A 14137-nucleotide genomic window follows, 5' to 3' on the forward strand; every position below is an offset into this window, starting at 1 on the left:
TGAGAGTTGGACCATAAGGAAAGCTGAGCAGTGAAGAATTAATGCTTTTGAGCTGTGGTTTTGGAGAAGACTCTTGAGTCCCTTGGACTGCAAGGAGATCAAACCAGTCTAACGTAAAGGAAATCAGTCCTGAATATTCATTGGAAGGACTGATGCTGAAGTTGAAACTCCAATACTTTGGCCACCTGATGTGAAGAACTGACTCATTGGAAAAGACCTTGATGCTGGGAAAGACTGAAGGCAGAAGGAGAAGGGAACGACAGAGGATGAGATGGTTGGATGGCATCACCGACTTGATGGACGTGAGTTTGAGCAAACTCCGGGAGTTGGTGTTGGACAGGGAAACCTGGCATGCTGCAGTCCATGGGGTTGCAAAGAGTTGGACACGATTGAGCAACTGAACTGACAGAACTGATCTTAATGGTGCTGTTTTCCTTGATCGATGAATGTTAATCTTGATGACATAAACATATGTGTTTTCTTTGAAGTGAGCATGCTTGGTGAATGTCACCCTTTCTCTAATGATGATCTAAAAGACCTGATACCCTGCAAGAGGAACGGAAGTAAATGACCATGTTATAAAGCAGTAGAAAATGGTATGATAGTTCTATAAACTGCTATTAATATTATCCACTTGTGCTAGAGTAATTTTTAAAAACCTAGTGTGATCTGAATCTTACCAAGTCTCTTGTTTAACAAGAGCAAAATACAGAGAAGTGCTAAAGTGTATCATGAGGCTTAAATGAGTAAATTTCAGAGAGTGGTACTAACAAGGTGATTTCTTCAACAAAATCTTTCAAGAAAGCAAAACAAATAATAGATGAGGCAAAGAATTAATAGTCCATAGATGTACAGATTGGGCTTCCCTGGTGGTTCAGTGGTAAAGACAGTCATCAGACTCAGTTCAGTTCTGTTCAGTTGCACTGTTGTGTCCGACTCCCTGCGAGTCAGGAGAGAGATGGGAATACCAGACCACCTCACCTGCCTCTTGAGAATCCTGTATGCAGGTCAGGAAGCAACAGCTAGAACTGGACATGGAACAACAGACTGGTTCCAAATAGGAAAAGGAGTACATCAAGGCTGTATATTGTCACCCTGCTTATTTAACTTCTATGCAGAGTACATCATGAGAAACACTGGGCTGGATGAATCACAAGCTGGAATCAAGAATGCTGGGAGAAATATCAATAATGTCAGATATGCAGATGACACCACCCTTATGGCAGAAAGTGAAGAAGAACTAAACAGCCTCTTGGTGAAAGTGAAAGAGGAGAGTGAATAGGTTGGCTTAAAGCTCAACAATCAGAAAACTAAGATTATGGCATCCGGTCCCATCACTTCATGGCAAATAGATGGGGAACCAGTGGAAACAGTGCTGAGTTTATTTTGGGGGGCTCCAAAATCACTGCAGATGGTGACTGCAGCCATGAAATTAAAAGATGCTTACTCCTTGGAAGAAAAGTTATGACCAACCTAGACAGCATATTAAAAAGCAAGACATTACTTTGCCAACAAAGATCTGTCTAGTCAAGGCTATGGTTTTTCCAGTAGTCATGGTTGGATGGCATCACCGACTCAATGGACTTGAGTTTCGGTAAACTCCGGAGTTGGTGATGGACAGGGTGGCCTGGGGTGCTGCAGTTCATGGGGTCCCAAAGAATCAGACACGATTTAGCGACTGAACTGAACTGAACTGAAGAGGGAGGGAGTACTGAACAGAGGTGGACAGATAGGGGACTGGACGTGTAAGTTTACTCGTCTGTGTACCACAGGGTCAACTTCTGTCAGGGGCTCACCTTATATTTATTACTTACAGTGGACTTCCACTAGCATCCAAATGAGATTAAAGACAAAAAGCAAATCAATGTACTTTAAAGAAATCCTCTAACTTTGTAAAACATGTTCTGACAAGGCTAACTTGGAAAGGATATTTGAATGGGGCTGGTTTGTCTTAAGCAGCTGCACACCGCCCTCTGGTGGCCTTGTGAGAAATGGCATGAGTGCTGCAGGGCTCCCTGGCTTCGTCAGTTAAAAGAGCCAACACTCACACTTGCCACTGTCACAGTCCTGCTGTTAGAGCAAACCCAGTTCTGTAAGATTCAGTGTTTTGGCGGTGCCTTCTAGAGGAAATCACTCTCTTGACTAGGACACAAGAGGCCACTTCCCAAGTGTAGCATTTCAGGGAGTGTTGACTGAGCCCCTGAGTCAGGCGCTGGGTCCACAGGGAGACTAGAGAAGAGGTCGCTCCCTCAGGAGACCTGCAGGGAGAGGTTGGGGAGGTTCTGGGTTCACTTGTCTACACCCCAGCTCTGAGTGTCTGTTGTGGAGAAGTTAGTCTATCCAAGCAAAGCAGTTTGTGGCACTTTTCTCTTTATATTAACAATAAAACAGTTTGAAAATTAGAAAACTTTGACTCAACATATCTGTGTGATTTCATCTAAATTTATATAGCTTTACAAAATATGGGATGAATTCATCTTACTGATCTCTTTTTCACTTAATATAATGAGTCATTATTCCATCCATTTATAGCTTTAGAATGTATGGATTCAATGAATTCAATATTATAGTATTCCTTATGACACCTTGTACTTATAGGCCCTGCTTCTAAGCTCCAGTCCAGCTTCCCCCATTGGTATCCTGTTCTTCTCTGCAAGTGGAGTCCAAATCCTATCATCTCCAGGCACCTTCCAATCTAGAATCACTCAATGAACTTCCAGAAGATGTTTCCTTTATCCTTTCTCCTGGGATGGCAGGCACTTCCCAACAGGTCTTCTGTGCTGTGGATTCAGTCTCTCCCAGACCAAGGTGCTGCTCAGTCAAGTCTCAGGCTGCTGTTCGCACAGAGCTTGGCGTGTGGTAAAGAGTCAATAAATATCTGAACACTAAATAAATTGAAATGAGTACTCACTGTTGCTGATAACTTCAACTGTTCTGCCCTCTTGGGAGGGGACTTCCCAGCCTCTCTGTGGTCACAGGACCACGCTGCTGCTGCATTAGCGGGTCCTGGAGTGTGTCCTTTCAGACCTGGCCCATCACTCCTCCCCACATGCATTTCTCCACGGTCTCGCTCCTTCTGCTGATGGAGGCAGATGGGGATTAACGTCCAAAACACCTGGGAATCCGAGAAGCAGGAGGGGCTCTAAGGGCCCGTGCTTGTCCCTAGCACAGGTTTGGGGTGGACTCCAGGTGTCCCCTGGGGTGTCTTCAGACTATTCAAAGAATAATGCTTTCATCACCGTCTTTGTGCTGCTCCCCTCAGGGCGTGCCACATAGTGGGGGAACCATTCAGTCTCTAACTTCCCTTTCCTCAGGGTGGGGGGCTTCCAGCAGCTCCAGCAGCTCAGCGGTTACAGAAGATACTTTAAAACGTGGATTTCAGGATGATGAATTCAGGAGAGATAAGACTTTTATTCATTTCTTTTTAAAATTTATTTTACTGAAGTATATTTGATTTACATTGTTGTGTTAATTTGTACAGCAGTGTGACTCAGTTATACATATATATTTTTTTTTCATATCTTTTCCATTATGGTTTATGAAGGAAAGATAAGAACTTTTGATACGTCAACCAGGACGTTTTATTTATTTATTTTTTTTTCAGAAGTTGATTTATTTAATCAGAGTGACTACTTACTGAGCATTAATTAAAGAATTCAGGCACTTTACTCGCCCACTCCCTCCCCTCCAACACACACTTTTTTTTTTTTTAGCATTGCAACCTTATTTAATTCTGGCAGCAACTGTGTGAGGTAGGGATTATAATTCTGACCATGTTACAGATGGAGAAACTGAGGCTCAGACAGTTAAGTAACCTGTCTATGGCCCTAGTGATGGAATGGATACAGGCTCTTTGAGGACCCATTTCTTGGAAAAGACACTTTGCAAGAATATGACCTTCTTGCTCACCCTGTGGGAAGCTGAAACAATGCTAGCAAAGACTCATTCTTACATCCCAATTTAGGAGTGGGATGCTCTGACTTGCTTCTTTCTTTTAAATGAAAAGATTTGCTTTTCATGTTGGTTGATTTTTCAGAGTACCCAGGATTACATTTAGATCGTCCTTGAAGGGTGGTGGGTGAGAGAAGAATTTTAAGGGTTTTGATTTAAGGAGGAGGAAAAAGTAGCAGAATTAGGTATTCTGACATCTAGATCTTACTGGTGCTTACTCCATACTTTTTAAAATAGCACTTGCCATATTGTATTTTAATTTTTCTATTTATATCTGGTCTCCTTCCCCTCACCTTTAGGTAGTGAGTTTCTTTTCTTTTTTTTAAATTTTATTTTATTTTTAAACTTTACAAAGTTGTATTAGTTTTGCCAAATATCAAAATGAATCCGCCACAGGTATACATGTGTTCCCCATCCTGAACACTCCTCCCTCCTCCCTCCCCATACCATCCCTCTGGGTCGTCCCAGTGCACCAGCCCCAAGCATCCAGTATCGTGCATCGAACCTGGACTGGTAACTCGTTTCATACATGATATTTTACATGTTTCAATGCCATTCTCCCAAATCTTCCCACCCTCTCCCTCTCTCTCAGAGTCCATAAGACTGTTCTATACATCAGTGTCTCTTTTGCTGTCTCGTACACAGGGTTATTGTTACCATCTTTCTAAATTCCATATATGCGTTAGTATACTGTATTGGTGTTTTTCTTTCTGGCTTACTTCACTCTGTATAATAGGCTCCAGTTTCATCCACCTCATTAGAACGGATTCAAATGTATTCTTTTTAATGGCTGAGTAATACTCCATTGTGTATATGTACCATGGCTTTCTTATCCATTCATCTGCTGATGGACATCTAGGTTGCTTTCATGTCCTGGCTATTATAAACAGTGCTGCGATGAACATTGGGGTACACGTGTCTCTATCCTTCTGGTTTCCTCAGTGTGTATGCCCAGCAGTGGGATTGCTGGATCATAAGGCAGGTCTATTTCCAGTTTTTTAAGGAATCTCCACACTGTTCTCCATAGTGGCTGTACTAGTTTGCATTCCCACCAACAGTGGAAGAGGGTTCCCTTTTCTCCACACCCTCTCCAGCATTTATTACTTGTAGACTTTTGGATCGCAGCCATTCTGACTGGTGTGAAATGGTACCTCATAGTGGTTTTGATTTGCATTTCTCTGATAATGAGTGATGTTGAGCATCTTTTCATGTGTTTGTTAGCCATCTGTATGTCTTCTTTGGAGAAATGTCTATTTAGTTCTTTGGCCCATTTTTTGATTGGGTCATTTATTTTTCTGGAGTTGAGCTGTAGGAGTTGCTTGTATATTTTTGAGATTAGTTGTTTGTCAGTTGCTTCATTTGCTATTATCTTCTCCCATTCTGAAGGCTGTCTTTTCACCTTGCTAATAGTTTCCTTTGATGTGCAGAAGCCTTTAAGGTTAATTAGGTCCCATTTGTTTATTTTTGCTTTTATTTCCAATATTCTGGGAGGTGGGTCATAGAGGATCCTGCTGTGATGTATGTCAGAGAGTGTTTTGCCTATGTTCTCCTCTAGGAGTTTTATAGTTTCTGGTCTTACGTTCAGATCTTTAATCCATTTTGAGTTTATTTTTGTGTATGGTGTTAGAAAGTGTTCTAGTTTCATTCTTTTACAAGTGGTTGACCAGATTTCCCAGCACCACTTGTTAAAGAGATTGTCTTTAACCCATTGTATATTCTTGCCTCCTTTGTCAAAGACAACCAGGACATTTTAAAGCAAACTTTCCTCTTTTCTCCTGCAAGTAAATTGTAGTGAAAATAATTACTAGTGAAGCTTGCTGCCGTAATCTCTGTTATTGCTCTTTTACCTCAAAGCAAATGTCCATGTAGTGAACAGTCAAAGTATCTCAGTGATCCCAGGGGTTCCAGAGACCACACTCTGAGAACTGCGGTCCTGAATAAACCAGGGTGTCTCCCAACTGATCCCTGTCTTTCCCTCCTCTTTGTTCTGGAGATCTTCTCCTTGAACTGGACTCCCTGCCTCCTTAAACCCAGTGGAAGGCCTTCTTCTGGGCTCCTCTCCAAGAGAACTGACCCCCTAGGAACTGATACCAGGGAGTAGCCTCAGTCTGGGAAGGGGAATCGGGGGACAGGTGTTTCCCCTTTGGAACTGGCAGCAGTTTGTTCCTAGAGGCCCTGCACACACTTATGACCTGGGTTGGTTTGGTTACACACCAGCTTGATCTGTCTTCATATCCTGGACAGAAATCTGACATAGTGTCTAAGAGAAATAACAGTGACTCTTTTACCTCACGTGGTCTAATGCATCTGACTTAGGTCCACAAAGCATGAAGGCAGGCCTGTCCAACGGAATGTTCTGTGATGAAGGAATTGTTCTACATTTGTGCTGTCTAGTCAGGGAGACACTGGCTACATGGGGCTATTTCAGCCTCAAACATGAGCATTGTGATGAGTACTTTTCTTTATTTAATGAATCAGTTGTTCAAATATTTGTATTTATTTGGTTGAAGTCTAGTTGATTTACAATGTTGTGTTAGTTTCTGCTGTATAGCAAAGTGACTCAGTTATTCACATTTGTAGGTTCTTCCTTATATCCTTTTCCATTATGATTCATTCCATGATGTTGAATAGGGTTACCTATGCTATCATTGTTTATCCATTTTATTTTTTTTAAAAATACTTATTTATTTATTTACTTGGCTGCTTTGGGTCTTAGTTGCAACATACAGGATGTTCAGTGCATCATGAGGGATCTTTTTTATATTGGTATGCGGGTTCAGTTTCTCCAAGGCATATGGGATCTTAGTGCCCTGCCCAGAGATTGAACCCTTTTGCCCTGCGTTGTGAGATGGATTCTTAACCGCTGGATCACCAGGGAAGTCCCCACATCCGTTCTTTATGTAATGGTTTGCAGCTAACTAACACCCAACCCCCAGAGCCCTCCCTCTTGGCAACCACAAGTCTGTTCTCTATCTGTGAGTCTGTGTCTCTTTTAATTTTATTTCATTCAAATAGCCGTATATGACTAGTCACCAGCATATCGGACAGTGCGTGTCTAGAATGTCCTTAACTTTCAGTCTCTCCCTCACAAAAGTTATTCTGTGACTCATAGATTGATGCATATTAAAATACAGTCTTTATATGAGTATAGTGGGTTTGTCTATTTAAGGTACAGCCTTAAAATGCAGCATGCACAGAAAGTTTCATTAATATGTGTTTTGGCAACTAGAATGTTAAGCAGACATTAAGCAGACCATGGTATATCACCTTCAGGTTACAAGTGTTCAAAACTGCCCATCACTGGAGCTAATTCTTGCTCTATTATACTGAGCTCTTGGTGTTTTCCTTAACCTGGTAAGCAAAAGTAGACACAGAAGTGTTCACTCAACCCAAGAGGAAGTGTTTGTTGAACACAACATAAATCAAATACCTGGTAGGACTTGTACATACTTGCAACATTATGAGGCAGAAGATGTAACCTAAGGACCCACCACCTTAAAATTCTTTTTTAAAAATATAATTTTATTTATTTATTTTCAGCTGTGCGGGGCATTGCTCTATGGGCTTTTCTCTAGTTGTGGCGAGTGGGGGCTACTCTCTAGCTGTGGCACACAGCTTCTTGTTTCAGGGGTTTCTCTAGCTGGAAAGAACGGGTTCCATGGTATTCTTCTCTTTCTACACTTCCCCCTCAAATTCAAGGAATTCTTTTTTCCTTCACCTTTGGACTCTTGTCTCCTAGACAAAATATATATGACTATTTTACACTTGGGAAATAAAGTGTTGTATGACCCAAAGATGAAAAATCATGAAAATCCATAAATCTTCTCTGTGTTAATCAAACACTCACATGCAGCTATTCAAACTCAAAGACACAGAAACAATTTGACAGGACTTCCCTGCGGGTCCAGTGGTTAAGAACTCGCCTGCCAGTGCAAGGTCCGCACCTTCAGTCCCCGGTCAGGGAACTACGGTCCCACAGGACACTGAGCAACTAAGCTCTCGTGGTGCGGCCATTGAAGTTCCGCTGCTCTGGAGCCCGTGTGCCGCAGTCCATGTACCGCAAAGGAGCAAGGAAGCTCCCTCGTGCTGCGACTAAGACCCAACGCAGCCAAACAAATACATTTATTAAAAAAAAAAAAAAAAAGAGTAAAGACGGGGATGGGGGGCGGGGGTAGGGGGAAGGAGGAGGAAGAGGGGACTGAGGAGGAAGGAGGAGGTGAGCTGACTCAGGAAGTGGCTTCTGGAGAGTACAGGGGGGAGCCCCTGAGATCTGAGCTCAACAGCTTAGACAGAGACAATCCCAGCACTTGGGCAGCAGCCGGAAGATGAAAATAAACTAAAGTAATGCAACCAAATATCTCCTGTGTGAGGATTACAACTTTTTTAACTTTGTCCTTTATCACTTTCAACCCTTTGTAACTTATTTTATCTTTATCATATCATGTGTTATACATATACATCATAATCAGAATGATAAAGCTTCATTTAAATTTTTAAGAAAGAAGGCAGGTGAGTAGAGAAGTGAAGAGCTGGGGACATGAGGCTGGACGTCCTGGACTCTGCCTGGGCTCCGGGCAGTGACTCACACGGGCGTCTCTTCTATTCTCAGGACCGAGTTCTCTGTGGAGGCCAAGCAGACTCTTCACCTTCTTCTGAGAGGTGTGGTCGTCTGTTAGGACTTTGTTCCCTCTTTGATGCTTTTAAGACAGTTTTTGTATTTTCCACGGCATTTTCAGCTATTTGCTGTGGGAAGAACTGTCCGTACAAGTCAGCGTATCCTTTCCAGTGGTGGAATTTCTATGGCAGAACAGCTCAGTCAACATATGATGGGTCCCGGGCAGAGAATGTGCATGCTAACATGTGGCCTGAAGGCAATTGGTCAAGGGTTTTACAAGGGCAAGGTAAGTTCAGCTCATTTTTCAAAAGCATTCTTTAACTCCACACAAGAGGATTGAGAAGATGCTCCAGCATAAACAAAATAACTAATTCATGTTCTCCCTCCATCCCCAGTCACCCAAGTCCTCTATTTAGAAACCATTGCACTTAGGAATTCCTTATTTCTCTTCTCAGAAATATACATCTAGACGTTAATGAATACTGTTATGTCAGGGAAAGAGCTCAGGGCACAGACAGGAACAAATTATTTGCAAATTCACATATATGAAAAAGAACTTGCTTGAGAATATACATAGAACCATTACATTCAACAATATAAAAATAAACAGCAATTTAATGAAGGAAAAGTCTGAACAGACACCTCCTCAAGATGATATGGAAATACATACAAAAGATGCTCAACATCACATGTTATGAAGACATGCAAATAAACACAGCAATGATACATCCTCACACACCTAGTAGAGTAGCTAGAATCCAGGAACCGGTGATGCCAATGCTGACCAGGACATGGAGCAGCAGAAACCCTGGCTCACTGGGGCAGGAATAGGAAGCAGCACAGTCGCTGGAAATAAGTCAGCAGTTTCTTATGATTCTACACAGAGACTCTCCATTGGATCTGCTCATCAGTCTAGTACTTCTCCATCTCAATGGAAAACTTATATTTGCACAAACCCCTGCACACCAGAGTTTATATCAGAGCGCCCCTTAAGTGTGGACTGCACATGGTACCTTCCTTCCAAAGACTACAGTATGGACAGTGAGGAAGTAAAAATAGAACTTCACAAGGGGAAACCGAGGAAATATATCTTAGGTGGGTGCTGAAGTGAATTTATTAGTGATATTCCAGTGGACAGTATAAACCCTTGCTGTGTGGAGAATGTCACTTCATCTCTGTGGTCTTCTTTGCAAAAACTCAACTCAACTAAAGAGACATTCCACACTATCCTTGAGCAATTCTCAAAAACATCCAGGTCATCACACAAAAAGGGAAGTCTGAGAGACTGTCACGGCCAGAGGAGCCTGAAGGAGACGTGATTCAGTTTCAGTTCAGTTCAGTCGCTCAGTCGTGTCCGAGTCTTTGCGACCCCATGAATCGCAGCACGCCAGGCCTCTCTGTCCATCACCAACTCCTGGAGTTCACTCAGACTCAGGTCTATCGAGTTGGTGATGCCAACCAGACATGATTAGAACTTAATTTATATCATTTGTCTTTGATAGGATCTTGGGTCAGCAAAAAGAAAATCCCACCAGGAAAGGAGGGCTTCCAGGGCCCAGCCTCCATCCTCAGCCTCCCGCTCTCTCCCACCTCGGTTCCCTCCAGCCACCAGAGCAAACAAGGCTTGAGCATCCAGTATGTGCCAGGCACTGTCCTGAGCACTTCCCATATCAACTCAACCAGCCCTCACCACATCCCTGAAACGTCACCCTTTTTGCAGATGGGGATGAGCACAGAGGGAAAATATAACTTGTCTGGAGTAACACAGCTAAGAGGGTGGGGGAGGACATGCTGGGCTCCAGACTGCCCAGGTGGAGCCCCCACTCTCCAGTCTCCAGGGACTTGGTCTGTCCTGAGACACCACCACACTGTCCAATATACACACACGACTCCTTATCAGCGATTTCCCTCTATATAGACCTCAGGGGCCCCGTCAACTCCTATTCATCCTCAAGGCTGCTTTCCCCTCCTCAGGAAGGACGTCCTGACCTGCTCCCAGACTAGAGTGGCACCCTTGCTCCCTATTTCAAATATCTATTTCCCAGCTGGACTATTTAGCATCGAAACACACAGGGCAAGTTCTTGGGCTACCCTTGTGACTCAGCTGGTAAAGATTCTGCCTGCAATGAAGGAGACCTGGGTTCGATCCCTGGGTTGGGAAGATCCCCTGGAGAAGGGAAAGGCTGCTGCTGCTGCTGCTAAATCGCTTCAGTCATATCCGACTCTGTTGGACCCCATAGACGGCTGCCCACCAGGCTCCCCCACCCTGGGATTCTCCAGAAAGAACACTGGAGTGCATTGCCATAAGGCTACCCACTCAATATTCTGGCCTGGAGAATTCCATGGGCTATACAGTCCATGGGGTCGCAAAGACTCAGACATGACTGAGCAACTTTTGCTTTCACCTAATGCATCCCCAGGGCCTGGCAGAGAGCATGTGCTAGATAAATATCATTTCAGTTAGAGAATTAATAAACTTCCTCAAAGCATCGTTGGGATTCCCAGGTGTCCCTAGTGATAAAGAACTCGCCGGCCAATGCAAAAGGCGTTAGAGACTTGCGTTCCATCCCTGACTTGGGAAGACCCCACGGAGGAGGGCAGGGCAACCCACTCCAGTATTGTCACCTGGAGAATCCCATGGACAGAGGAGCCTGGCGGGCTACAGTCTACGGAGTTGCAAAGAGTAGGACACGACTGTGTGACATAGCATGCACACATGTAAAGCGTCATTAGGGAGAACTTCATGTTTATACTATTGGTTGGCTGAAATATTTGGACCAACCTTCCCACTGATAATAGCTGTTTTTGTTTTTTTGTTTTGCCTGATGAGATATAATTTGCTTAAGAATAGACTCTTCAAATATTTGAAGAGTGTTATGTGAAGGCTTAAAAATTCTGTCTGACCACAGAATTCAAAAATTGGTCATTTTTGTAGAAGCATCAGAGAGACAGAATTGGGTTCATCATAAGGTTTTGTTTGTATTAACAATTACGATTAACAGGAATCAGCTTCATTGGTAGCAGCTGAATTCTCCATCACTAAAGCAGTTCAACTGTTCCCTCTGGATGTTATATAGAGAAGGGTGATGTTGTGAGAGGATCAACCCCATGGTCTCTGAAGCCCTCTTCCTCTCTGAAGGTGCCATAGCGATGAAACACTGGGCTGGTTGTCTCAGGACCTGGCTTCCACCAGCTGCGTGATCCTGGGCTGGGCACTTCTCAGTCTCATTCCAAACACTTGATACTTAAGCTGTGATTATATCTGACTGACTTCAGAGTTATAAATGGAATAAGTTGGATAGTGTAGGTACATTTTTGTTTTCTTTTCTTCTTCTTTTGTATCATGACAGCCAAAATCAGCTCTTTTCCTTCTTTCTTTTTTTCTGATTGCACACCACACACTAACAACAACAGCAAATAATTATTTAAATGGAAAAATATTCACCCACAGTCTCACTACCTAATATGATAATAGTACCTTCTCCATTCTCTTCCAATGTGACTAAGAATCTATTTATTCTTAGTAATCTATTGTAGATTCTTTAAAAAAAATTTTGTTTTCTTTTTATTTTTTTCGCCATGCCCTGCAGCTTGTGGGATCCAGGTTTCCCCCCTCGACTGATCCCTAGTTCTGCAACCCTGCATTGGAAGTGCAGTCTTAGCCACTGAACCTTCAGGGAACTCCCTATTCTAAGTTCATGAATTTACAGAAGTCAGAACATTGCATAACTATTCTTTCCACAATTATAGCAGCACACTAACAATAAGAACAAAGGCAAAGCCAAACACACAGGCCTTTTAAAAGTTGTGCAATATGAGGGTGATGATAAACTCACGATTTTCCTAAATCGCAGAGGGAAGAGAGTCCACACTACTGTCCAGACCACCTGTGGACTCTGTCTGTAACATCACTCCTTCCTTGAGTCTCCTGCCTGCTTGCCAGCCCTGCACTTTTGGACGCACAAGACCTCCAGGCTCATGAACCAAGTTTTAAAATCAATCTCTCTCTCTCTTTCACACACACAACACAACATTTCTCACACACTGGCAAGGGATCATTACTCACAAATAGTAGAGTTTACTTTCGATCCACTGGTTCTGACCTCAGGATCAAGCTCTGCAGTATTTCTGCACGGCTGTGTCTGAACCAGGTCCAGGAGTCCCTACACTTACTGCCTCTGGTTTGTGGATGGACACTTTCATCAGGAACTCTCATCCTCCAGAACAGCGAGGCAGGGAGGGCAGAGTCTTGCGTGGTTGATGGAGGCACCAAACTTCTTTGTCGATGAGACTAAGCTCTTGACGAGTCAGGTGAGGATTTTCCACTAATCTGAGAAACCTGCAGTGATATCACAGCCAAACCTGCAGACTGGTCTGAACAAAGAGCAGCCATTGATGAGAGCAGGCAGTAGCCCGGGAGAAAGAGGGGGAGCGGTGCTGTCCACCTCTCCCCAGTCCTCAGGAGCGAGAGGCCCTCTGGCTGAGCTTCCCGTAGCATCAGGTGAGGCAGGTGAGTGGACACGAGTCATCGCCTGAGAACGAAGGCTGGGGTCTGGGTGCCATTAATTAATTATTAATTCGGCAATCTCACAGCTCAAGGATGCATGCTTAGCAAATAATTTGGGGGCTCTGGAGATGGGGAACCAGATTATAACCTCATGTTGGTCATTAGAGGGCTGACAATGACTGTGTGGATAATACTCCCCTACTTCTGGGAACTCCTGAGGGACACTCTGATGCATGTGCAGAGATGTCCCAGACCAGAACCTCCTTCAAGGCTCCAAGTGAAGCAGAGGAATAGTTTCCTCAAGTTCATAGGCCAGACACCCCAGCAGTTAGAGACAGTTTAATGAATGAGGTGGAACTTTGGATAGAACTTCTCCCATGTGGATGATTAGGATAATCATAAAAGACAAAAAGGAAAAGAAAATAAAGACACTGCAAGCAGTCGGGAGTTAGTGTGCAGCAAGGTGTGGGCTGCAGTCAGGCACAGTGGGTTCAGGGAAGACTTTGTAGTTTAATAATTTCTCGTTAAAGTCACTTGAGGGGTCAGCTCTGTTGAAACAGTGTGTGGAAGGCCTTGAAACCAAGTGAAGACATAAACCAGAGGTACAATCAAAGCTGAATGGTGAGGCTCCTGAGCTCTTATCTGTTGAGACTTACAGGAGCAAGAATTCAACCAAGGTTTCTTCAGTGGTCACATCCAGTTACCTGCACAGACCCACCTCTAAGGGCTCACAGTGTGAGAGGAGGGGAGACATGCAGTGATGCTGGGAGTGTGTCAGAGCTCGTCTTGGATCTGGAAGTGGAGCCTCTGGAGCCCAGGCAGGGTGTGTTGAATCCAGGCTGGGGCAACCCCAGAGTTACTTGTATTTGATTCTGAAATCTATTCAGGAATTTTCTCAGCACCAGGTTGGTGCTTGTTAGTGCCGAGCTGTTGTATCTCAGCACCTGGAGGACGAGTGTACTGAGCGGGGTGTTCTCCTCCGTGAATGCTGTGCCCTGTGACTCTCTGCTCAGGATCGTGTGCTCAGAATACCAGACCGTTGGCTCAGAAGAGACCTGCAGGGT

The sequence above is a fragment of the Bubalus bubalis genome, chromosome 2, assembly GCF_019923935.1.
Source record: "Bubalus bubalis isolate 160015118507 breed Murrah chromosome 2, NDDB_SH_1, whole genome shotgun sequence".
Classification (NCBI taxonomy): domain Eukaryota; kingdom Metazoa; phylum Chordata; class Mammalia; order Artiodactyla; family Bovidae; genus Bubalus; species Bubalus bubalis.